This window comes from Kogia breviceps, chromosome 12 (assembly GCF_026419965.1).
Source record: "Kogia breviceps isolate mKogBre1 chromosome 12, mKogBre1 haplotype 1, whole genome shotgun sequence".
NCBI lineage: Eukaryota > Metazoa > Chordata > Mammalia > Artiodactyla > Physeteridae > Kogia > Kogia breviceps.
Window position 1 is genome coordinate 35,271,066 of NC_081321.1, and position 12,372 is coordinate 35,283,437.

General features: G+C 37.1%; 1 pseudogene; it reads left to right on the top strand.

Annotated features, from left to right (window-relative positions):
* The first annotated feature begins 600 nt into the window (after positions 1-600).
* On the top strand, positions 601-1,030 carry LOC131766865 (E3 ubiquitin-protein ligase RBX1 pseudogene; annotated as a pseudogene).
* Positions 1,031-12,372: the final 11,342 nt, after the last annotated feature.

Below are 12,372 nucleotides of genomic sequence, written 5' to 3' on the forward strand. Positions count from 1 at the left end.
CCTTTGGACACGTAAAATAACATATTCACAGGTTCCAGGAATTAGGATATGGACATCTGGGGCTGGTGGTGGTATTATTTTGCCTACCACAGCTAAAAGGTCATTGTATAAAAAACACAATGCTTTGCCACCTAATTTGCTAACAAAATAATCCACACTCCAGTATGCCTCAAACATGCACCATAGGAAGTCCACTTTTTTCTTCCTTTCTTGTTTTCACCTGACGAATATGCACTGATAGTAAAAGGATAAAATAAAATAAAATGTTACAGTACAGTGATATGGATGGCAGTCAAAATGTGGTCAAGTTATAACTGCATCATTGCAATGTAGAATGCACTGAGTCAGCAGGGGGCAGCAGTGAGGGCACCACTCATGGTCTCTGCTGTAGCTACTCAACCCTGCCACTTAGTGTGCAAGCGGGCATAAACAATATAGAAATGAACGTGAATGTGTTCCAATAAAACGTTATGACATTACAAATTAAATTTTATATAATTTTGAATGTTGTGGAATATTATTATTATTATTTTTAAAGGTCATTTAAAAAAGTAAAGCCATTTTAGCTCATGGTTGTACAGAACAGGCAGGGAGGACCACAGGGGGTGTGTTTCCAAAATGGCAGCACTGATGGATATGGACACCCCAAGGGGGACCAGCAACAGCACGGGCAAGAAGCACACTGAAGTGAAAAAAATGAAATGCAGTAGCCCTCTGGGCCTGGGATATTGTGGCTCATAACTGTGCCATCTTCAGGAACCACATTATGGATCTTTCCATAGGATGTTGAGCTAACCGGGCATCTGCTACTTCTGAAGAGTGCCCCGTTGCATGGGGAGTCTGTGACCATGATTTTCACTTCCACTGCGTCTCCTGCTGGCTCGAAACAGGGCAGGTGTGTCTGTTGGACAACAGACAGTGGGAATTCCAAAAGTATGTGCACGAGAAAAAAAAAAAATTCTTCCATCAAGCTCAGCTGTTCTGTTATTCATTTAATGACTTGCCCTTTTGTGCCTTAATTATTAATTAGATAGACCCGTGTCTTTTATGCTTTGTCTTTTCAGTTTGCTATTCCTGCAGCCATATCGTATTGATAGTCTGTGTCAAATGAAATCCGGGTGGATTCTAGAACAGATGCTGTCTGTTGTATATATGTGAAAAAAGTGAACATAAATAAAGAGTCCCCTCTTCCCAGGTTGGGAAGCCAGCTTTTGCAAGACAGACGTTTTTTTCATTAGAGACAGAGCAGAATTGTCCTGTGAGCACATCGCTTGGTCACGAGGAAGCCTGCTTACTGATGGCGATCTTGGGAAAGTTGCATCTCTGCTCCAAGCTTTCCTCCCCTATCAATTGCCTTCTAAGGATTAAATGGCATCAGGTGGACACAGGAGTCTGTAAACCGTAATGACACTGTACAAATGTGAACTTTCTGTATGACATGTTGCTTTCTCTTCTTAGTTTGGAAAAGTAAACTTGAAAAAACCTAATATGTAATCTTGGCTGGCTAAGAGCAAGTTTTGAACTTAAGTTGAAAGTTGATATTTAAAATAGAGTTAATTGGAGAATTCAAGTTTCCTTCCCTACTACCACCCTTTGCAATTTGTTTAAAATGTCTTTTTTTTTTTTTTTTTTTTGGCAGTGCATGCGCCATGTGGGATCTTAGTTACCTGACCAGGGATCGAACCTGTGCCCCCTGCATTGGAAGTGCTGAGTCTTAACCACTGGACCGCCAGCGAAGTCCCTGTTTAAAATATCTTGGTCTAATACTGATTCAATAGCCATATAGTCTCTAACTGAGAAACAGTATAGTTTACTCCAGTGGTTCTCAAAGTATGGTCTGAGGACTCCTGGGGGTACCTGAAACCCTTTCAGAAGTTTCACGAAGTTCCTTTTCCAACTGCATGACCATGAGGCCAGCTTTTCTTTATATGCTTCAACCAAAGCAACATGTTGAATAAAGAAGCTGACAAGAGAATCCAGCTGTCTTCTATTGTCAGATATAAAAGAGATTTGCAAAAATGCTGCTCTTCTAAAGATTTTTTTTGTTTTGAAAAAGTTACTTTTAATAAAAATATGCAAAAAAAAAAAAAAGGCAGTGAGCCAGATTTGGCCCATGGGCTGTAGTTTTCTACTTACTTCTAGGGCTTTGGAGCCCACCACTGCAGGAGGCTATGTGGACTATGCCTAGAGTTAGACTACTTCACTTTTGCCCACCTTCCATTACGTAGAACTCAATTACCTGATCATACCTAACTGCAAAGGAGGCTGGGAAATGTAGTTTTTCTATGTGTCCAAGAAAAGGGAATATGTGTATTGCAAAATATTAGCATTTTCACCATTGCCTGCTCTTTCTGGTTACCAAATTTTCATTCTCTCCCCTTTTCCCACATCAAGATTACAGTCATTTCCAGGATCTCAGATAATGCATGTCCTCTACAATCTATCAGATACAGTTTCTCACAGTCCTGTGAGTATGCACTTAGTATCCATCCCTGATATACACCATAAAGAACAGTTCCTTTTGGAAAGGGTAAAACAGGGAGACACAGCCGTTACTGGTCAGAGGTAATCCAGTTGGACAAACCCAGAGAGCAGGGGGAGATCTTTGACTTTTCTCTGAATCAGCTCTCTGGAAGGAACTCTTTTGCACATTGTGCTCTGTGGCCCCCTGACTCTATCCTTTGGAAGCTTCCTCCTTATCTCTTATCCTCCTTGCACATCTGAAGTGGGCTGTGCCTTCCTGGGGCTGCAGAGTTTTGTGGGCCCACTGTTTGCCCAATGTTTATTTTATGCTCTTTAATTACCAGCTCCCTGAGACCACCCACGTGGTTTGATGTGATATGCAATTTCTTCATGAGCAAAGCTTCAGGTCTATTTGCTTGTGATCAGTACCATGTGCCTGTAACCATACCCAAAGATGCTTCCCAGACGTTGGTTTCTAATCAGCTTGATTTTATTGCCTGATCCCTCCAATTGTTTCTTCTAAATTTAATGGTGGCTAAAAATGGCTATTAATGTGTGTGATCTTTGTTGCAAGACTTAAGTCACTTTGAGCAGCAGCAGTTTTTTGGTTACTCCAAGCCTTTCTCAATCACATCACTTACAGCTTAGGATCTAGAAACAAAGATATTTCCAACACTTTGATGGCCCACATTTTTCGATTTTTTTCTATTCCCTCTCATTTCCGCTTATAAAGTGACCAACTTTTTCCGGAGCTCATTTCATTTCTTTCTTGTCCCAGATGCGGACAACACTAGTTTGTATGCACTAACATTGTTTTCTAACCTCTTTCCCTAGAGCTACAATTCAGTAAGCACAAGATCTGCCTACCAAATTATTGCTGGCAACAGATTTTTGCAGACGTCTTTCCCCATAACACAATGCTTTCCTGATTTTCAATCCGCTGACTACCTTCCTACTGATAAACCATAGTCTCCAATTTCCCCTGGAAAATTTAAGTATTATTTAGGCTAAGGGCAGTAGCAAACAACATTAAAATATCAATAGCTTAAAGCAATTCCATTTTTTTCCTCATTCATATCATAAAACAATTTGGTGTTCATTGGGCAGCTTTCTATGTAGTCATTCAGACTCTAGTTGTTGGGAGGGGATTTGAAAGAGCTATATAAGGTTTCAAACCTAATGAAATAGGAGTTTAGGTGTAAGAGAGGAACCTGTACATCTTAGGAAAGAGGAAAACAAAACTTAGGTCCAGATAAAGAGCAAGACTCATTAGCTGCCAAGTGCCAGAGAATTGGGCTAAAGCTCTTAAAATATCTCCTCGGATTCTCCTAGGATTGATAAAGAAATTCCAGTCAGCAGGGAGGCATATATTGTTCTCAGCTGTAGGATCTAGAAGGAGACAGGAAAGGAAACCAGAGCGCTGTTACATCTCCCTCCAAAGAGCACCCTAGCATGGCTGTGAGTTGACCAGGACCTGGGCAGAGCTCCTGCTTTTAAAGTGGGAGTCGTCACTCTTTCTTTGTATTGCTCATCATTTGCATTGTAACCGTGGAAGTTGGTTTAAAGCTTAGGAGTACCTTTCAATTTCTTTTGTTTTGTTTTGGAACTCACAAAGTTATTTATTTATATCAGGATTAGCTGTGTATTCAGTCCTATGGTGAACCTTCTTTGATTTTCTTTCTTTTCCCAGTTAAAGCCACTAATTTCAGTGACTATATAACATATGAATAAGTAAAAGAATGTAATCTTCTTGACAACTTTGTACATTAGATATTATTGTCGATAGGACAATAATGTTAGGATATCCATTTTTTTAGAAAGTGAGCTTCACCATGATTAAGTTAGAAAATGACAGGGCAGAGATGTGAACTCAGGTCCAACACATTCTTGGTTTTTAACTACTCTCAGAATATTTAAGGGAATTTTGGATAACTAGTCTTGCTGCCCCTCCAATAACCCCAAGATGCAGATATCTTTGAGGACATAAACTAAAAAAGAGCTGTCTGTAAATGCTGGCACGTCCTTGAGTGGGGGTAATTAGCTTGGGATCCTGTATTGGTCCTGCTAGATAGTAAATGGACCACTTCAGAGGGCAGTGGGTAGGACTTGCCCTGAGCAGGCAATATTTTCTTAGAGCTTATGTTAAGGATATTTAGCCTTCATTTGTTTCAAATGGAGAAACATTCTGCTGCTATTTCTAGGGATCTAAAGAAATCTAAATCTATCTCTCTTACAGTTTTGGTAGTTAGAAATCAGGTTGCTCTGCAATCTTTCCCAAACTTTTCTGAACTGAGGAACTGAAGTCTTTCTCTGCAGGGCTTTGGCTAAATTAGAAGCCCTCATGGGACAGCCCTCTGGTACATCTGCCTCATATCCAGAGGAGCCAGGACAAGACTGGGCTTCCAAGAGCCCTGGTGAGCTAGATGTTGCAGCTGCCTCTAGGCTCTGAAAGAAAAATATCTGTGTTTGAATAATAATATATGTAACGGGCTCAGGAAGAGAAATGTAGAAAGTATGACTTATATTTGCTAACAGGGAAAGATTGACTCATTTGAGGATCTGAATAAATGAATATCTCTTGGGAAGAAAATTTAACAGAATAATCGGTAGCAAACTAGTGGCTTTAGGTTGCTGTTACTGGCTTTTTGTAAAGGAGTTAAGAGTGAGATTCTTCTACCAGCCTCTTTGGCACCTGAGAATAATAATAAGTATTAAGAAAAATATACTTACTGCATACTTATATTCAGCACTGGGCTAGATACTTATGAATATTCATTAAATCCTCACAAAAGCCCTACAATGTAGGCAGTATTTTTAACTCCATTTTGTAGGTGAGCATACTTAGGCTGTCAGGCCTAGGGAAAATATGAGTCTGCCTCCCTGGGTTCCAAAGTGGTAACTCCACTTAGCCCAAAATTAGGGAAGATAAACTCACTTGCCTCTACATGTCAAATAGGGAAAGAAAATCCTGGGTGCTGGGTTTGGTTGGCTCTGTCCCTTATGCCTGATGAATCCTGAGAATCAGTTTCTAGAGCCCTGAGGTCTTCACATGTGCAGCAGTAAGACATTTATAGATCTTTGGAAAGGCAGAAGCCTTTCTGTGGACATAGATCCTCAGCTTTAATTGATTTAGGGTGAAAAGGTAGAGAGTTTGGGGCTAAGGGAAGAAGGAGGCAAGTTTCACTGAGGTGGGTTATGTGTGGATTCAGCAAATGTGATCCCTTCACTTTGGCTTTACTAAAATGCTTTTGGGATTTTGATCATGCATTTTCTCTATGTTTACATATAAGAAAGAGAACAACTGTTTGGGGCAACAAATTTCTGAATATCCAATGGGCTACATATATTGCTGTTGAAGTTTCCCCTGGTTCATGTAGCATAGGGTAGAGGTTGACAAACTATGGGCTATTGGCCAAAAATGGCCACTCATTCACTTATGTATTATGCTCTCCAACACATGCTCTACCTTGATATATTAGCTCTACAATAGCAGAGTTGAGCAGTTGCAACAGAGAATGTGTACCTGAACTATTTACTCTCTGGCCCTTAAACGAGGCTTTGGCCTCAAACTCACTTTTAGTCAACTCTCTGGACTCTATGTGAGCTGGAACTTCTTTCATTCTTCCTTAGTCTAAGACCTGATGCTATAGGTAGAATCTGGTCCAAGATGGAGATAAGAGCCTCCCAAATTCACATTCTCCCATGGACATGCTAAATCTATGGCATAATAGTAGACACATAGATCAATGGAAACAAAATAGAGAGCCTACAAAGAAACCCATGGAAGTATGGTCAATTGATACGACAAGAGAGCCAAGAATGTACCATGGGGAAATGTTAGTGTGTTTAATAAATGATTTTGGGAAACCTGACAGCCACATGCAAAAGAATGAAACAGGGCCACCATCTTATATCATACACAAAAACCAACTCAAAATGGACTAAAGTCTTACATTTAAGACCTGAAACTGTAAAACTCCTAGAAAAACAAAACTGTAAAGCTCCTGGAACTGTAAAACTCCTAGAAAAACAAAAGGGGATAAGCTACGACCTTGGTTTTGGCAATGATTTTTTTGGACTTGAAACCAACAGCAAAGACAGTAAAAGGAAAAATAAATAAGTAAGACTACATCAAGCTAAAAGGCATCTGCACAGCAAAGAAACTAATCAACATAATGAAAAGGCAACCTGTGGAATGGGAGGAAATATTTGCACATCATATATATAATAAGGGGTTCATATCCAAAATATATGAACTCACACAACTCAGTAGCAAAAAACAGAAACATTCTGATTTAAAAAATGAGCAGATGATCTGTATAGACATTTTTCCAAAGAAGATATACAGATGTCCAACAGGTACACTAAAAGGTGCTCAATATCACTAATAATCAGGGAATTGCAAATTAATTTTACAATGAGATATTACCTCACACCCGTTAGAATAGCTATCATCAGAAAGACGAGATAACACGTTTGGGCAAGAATGTGGAGAAAATGAAACTCTTGTGCACTGTTGCGAATGTAAATAGGTGCCATCACTATGGAAAATAGTATAGAGTTTCGTCAAAAAATTAAAAATAGAACAACCATATGGTCCAGAAATCTGACTTCTGGGTATATAGCTGAAGGAAATGAAATCAGGATCTTAAAGAGATATCTGCATTCCCATGTTCATTGCAGCATTCTTCACAATAGCCAAGATATAGAAACAACCTTCATGTCTGTCAACAGATGAATGAATATAGATCTTGTGTGTGTGTGTATAATATTCCAATATATATTGGAATATTATTCAGCCACGAAAAGAAGGAAATCCTGCAGTTTGTGACAATATGGATGGACCTAGAGGGCAGTATGCTAAGTGAAACAAGCCAGACAGAGAAAAACATGTACTGCATTGTATCACTTATATATGAAATAAAAAATTAAACTCGTCAAAACATAGAGTAGAAATGTGGGTGCCAGGGGTTAGGGACAGAGGAAATAGGGAGAGGCTGGTAAAAAGGTAAAAACTTTCAGCTTTGAGATGAATAAGGTCTGAGTATCTAATGTAGAACATGGTGACTATAGTTGATACCACTGTACTGTATAATTGAAATTTGCTAACAGAGTAGAACTTAAATGTACTCTCTCTCTCTCTCTCTCTCTCTATATATATATATATATGTAATGAATGTAATGTGTTAATTAACTAGATGGCAGAAATCCTTTCACAATGTATACAAATTGCAATTCATCATGATATACTCTTTAAATATGTTACAATTTTTTTTGTGGATTATACCTCAATAAAGCTGAAAAAAACTATAGAGCATAAAAGTATTGATAGTCTATTCTGTGCTAGCCATGGGCTAAATATGCCTATGCAATAACTATCTTTATTGTTAATCATCATTTAATGAAGTGTTTTACTGGTGTCCCACTCTATGTAGAGTGAGAATTTCACCAAGGTGATACGACTCTGTTTCTACTGGCTTTGCTTCACAGTTAAAATGATTCAAATTACTAAAATAAAATCAAGTTGTTTTCTTCATAACAAGGCAAAGCTATCTTCCTTTGGAATATATTTTAGAGATGATGAAATGATGCACAAAGACCTGTACTGAGAAATGTATTTACTATAGATGAAAAGCCCAAATTACTAGGAAAATTCAATTTGAAGTAGAAAATACATGCTACTAGATTCTTTATGGAATAGTGAAATACCACCGAATAGAACACGATTTTATACAGCACTGAATAAGCTCTAAGAAAGATGATTTCATAAACACACTTGGGAGAATATAATTTGAATATAAATGTTCTCTTATTTAGCATTTTAAAGATTTTATGAATTTCAAATATATTAGAAGAGCTCAGTTGGTGAATTGGGAAAAAAAATTTTTTTGCTTCTCTGTAAAATAAAGCTCAGTAAAGGAGTCCTTATTTATAGTCTCAGGTCCTAAACCAAGTGTGTCCCTGGCTGGAGATATTTCTCTTGGAATATGGTGTTTAGTTCTAGACATGACACATACACGGGCACATGAACAACAGGAAAACATCTAGAAGAGAACAACTGAGATTTTTTTTCTCAAGACAGATTAAAGGAATTAGAGGAATTTAATAGTGGAAGAAGAGGGTTCCAGAAGAATATTTGAAGATGAGTTAATATGTCCCAGTGAACAGAACTAGGATCAACATGACACACATTAAGTTGAAATTTAAGAAAACTAATTTCATTTGATTTTCAGAAGAACTCAAATAGTTCTTGGATGTTTTCTAGAGGAGGTGACTTTCCCATTTATGGAATATATGTAGGGAACTATTTGGAGATGTAATATTATGAATTTTGAACAAATATAAGAGGTTATAAAAGTAACCATCAGTGATACATATTAAAATTCTTTATACTAAAAATGAAAAGAAATAAACTATAAAAACTAAATATTTTGAGAAAAACATTGGCAAAAATTCGTGGAAGGATTTCCAACAATTATACATGAATATTTTTTACTGTTTATCTTATGTATAATTAATCAAAGGACTAGAGATACATGAGCAAAGGACATATGTAGAAAATGGCAATGCCTACATAAGTTTAACCTCACAGTTATTTAAAGACATTAAAATTAAAACAGTAACGTACCATTTTACACTTATAAAAAACTAAAATGGAGAGCTAAAATTAAATTCATAATATCCAATGGCAACAAGGTTGTTTTAAAATTGCAGGGCTTCCCTGGTGGCGCAGTGGTTAAGAATCCGCCTGCCAATGCAGGGGACACGGGTTTGAGCCCTGGTCCAGGAAGATCCCACATGCCGCGGAGCAACTAAGCCCGTGCGCCACAACTACTGAGCCTGTGCTCTAGAGCCCATGAGCCACAACTACTGAAGCCTGCATGCCTGGAGCCTGTGCTCTGCAACAAGAGAAGCCACCACAATGAGAAGCCCTTGGCAACTAGAGAAAGCCCGTGCACGGCCACAGAAGACCCAACGCAGCCAATAAACAAACAAATAAATAAATAAAATATATCAAAAAAAAAAGTAATTGCATACATCACCAGTGGATGTTCTTTGATACAGCCTTTGGACAAGCAATAAAACACATTAAATCAAGAAAAGGGTAGGGGATTAAGAGGTGCAAATTACTATGTATAAAATAAATAAGCTACAAGGATATATTGTACAACACAGGGAATATAGCCAATATGTGTAATAACAATAAATGTAATATAACCTTTAAAAATTATGACTATGTTGTATACCTGAAACTTATATAATATTGTACATCAACTATACCTCAGCTAAACTACATTATTCGAACAGTTCACAATTTGCTTCATTAAATCTACTGTTGATAATATAGTTTAAAAAATAACTTACACCATATGAATTGTAGCAGCACCTATAACAGTGAAAAAGTTAGAAGGAAATAAACTATATTTCTAACAGATCAATGAAATATTTACTAGTCCTTAAATTTTTATAAACTTATAATAATATAAACATTGTTTACAATAAAATATTATGCAAAATGTAGAAATAAAAATGATACTGTGATTACAACAATGTAAAATATGTAAGCATTTGACAAAGAGCAAAGAAAAATAAAACCAGTACCAAAGGTGGTGAGATCATGTGATCATTTTTTTTCTTTTACTACCTGTCTTTAACTAGTATTGTATTTATTTAAAAACATAATTAGGAATAGAAATCTTGTAGGCGTTACGGTGTGTATTTGTTTAAAGCCTTGCTTCCACAGATCTAGGTACTTCCATACGTGCATGTAAAAACTAACTGGCTTAGTTTGGGGTATAGAAATATAAATGAAAACACATTTAGTAGGGACTTCCCTGGCAGTCCAGTGGTTCAGACTCCTAGCTTCCACTGCAGGGGGCACAGGTTCCATCCCTGGTCAGGAACTAAGATCCCACATGCCATGCAGCATGGACAAAAAACCCCCCAAAACAAGAAAAACCCCACATTTAGTCAATTTGTAAATTCATTTACCTGAACGTCAGCAATAGCTAGCATTATTTTGAAATATCTGAAATATACAGAATAAAACGATAAACAGATATTACCAATACAGTTACACACCCTGTGGACCTGGCACCCCTCTTCCACCTCTCAGACACAGCCACTCTCATAATTTGATATTCATCATTCCCATGCATTTTGATATGCATTTTATGCATATTTGTACTTGCATAAATATAACACAAAGTTTTGCGTTTAAGAATTTTATGTAAATACTGTAAAAAATGTTCCTTTTTTGCATCTTGTTTTTTACTCAACATGTTTCTGAGATTCATCCATGTTGCTATATGTATTCATTTGCATCCTCTAAGAGTAGTCTGAAATATAAACATACCACATTTTGTTTATTGCTGATCTCACTGATTGACATTTGCATGGTTTCTAGAATTTTATTACAAATAACGCTATTAAGAATATCTCTTGCATGTCTTCTTATACACATTTATGAGCATTCCTATAGATCAGTGCTGTCCATTAGAACTTTCTAGGATGATAGAAATATCATTGTGCTGTCTGTAAAGTAGCCACTAGCCACTAGTCACAGAGTAGCCATTGAGCCCGTGAAATATACTCATGCAACTGAGGAACTGAATTTTAATTCAATTAAATTAATTTAAATTTAAATAGACACAAATGACCAGTGTCAACTGTATTGGACAGTGCAGCTCTAGATCATAAATGTAGGAGTATGTGCTGGATCATGACAAGTGCATATCCTCGACTTTAGATTATTACAGAACTGCCCCCCAAAGTGGCGTGGAGGTAAGTGTGATGTATATCCCACTACTGGTGTGCAAGACTTCCTGCTATTTCACATCTTCACCAACAATTGGTGTTATCCTACTTTTTAATGTTTTTGATTTTAAAAAATATTTTGTCATTATGGTTTTAATATAAACTTACCCGATGACTAGGGAGCCCAAGCGAATGTTCATGTTTATTTGCCATTTGGGGATTTCCTTTCTTGTGAAACAGCTATGTATGTCTTCTGACCATTTTTCTATTGGGTATTTTTTTCCTTTTTAGGAGTTTTAAACACATATATTCTGGTTATCAATCCTTTGTGAATATATATACCCAAATATCTTTTCCAGTCCATGGCCTGTCTTTTCATCTATTCCATATAGTAGAATTTAACTATGATTTTATGATATATGCCCTTTGAGTCTATTTTAAACTATCCCCAGGTCAGAAAGCATTCTCCTAAAATGTCTCCATAAATTTATTTTGCTTTTTATATTTAGGTCCTTTATCTATGTGGAGTTGATATGCGTGAAATAAGGACATAATTTTATGTTTTTGCTTTTCCATAAGCAATTTCCACATGTCCAATTCTTCAGTATAACCTCTGTCACATATTAAGTATCCATTTGTGCATGGGATGTTTCTGAGGTCTTGATGCTATTGTAGATTGATCTGTCATTTATTTTATTTATTCCCATAACAAAGACTCTTAATTCCTATAGCTTTATATCCTCTTGATATATGATAGAATAAGTCTCCCCTGCCCCCAGATATAACTCTTCAAAATATTCTTGGCCATTTGCTTTTCTATAATAGTTCAGGATTTTTTTCCTTATTAGCACTAGTGGGGAGATGTGACACTTTTATGACATTTAGTCTTCCTACCCATTTTTTCACATAAGCAGATCTTCTTTCATGTTAAATGGTCCTCACTTCTCACCCTCAATGTTCCATCCTAGTCCAAATTCATTATCATCTTGTTGGAAATTCTGTGGTATAAATGTACCACCTGTACCCAAGCTCAGCACCCCACCCCCGCCACCTGGCCCCAATCCCGGGTCTATTCTCCATAAAGGGCATAGAGGGATTCTTTAATTGTCATCAGACTATGTCAGAGCTATGCTCACATTTCTCTAACAAGTT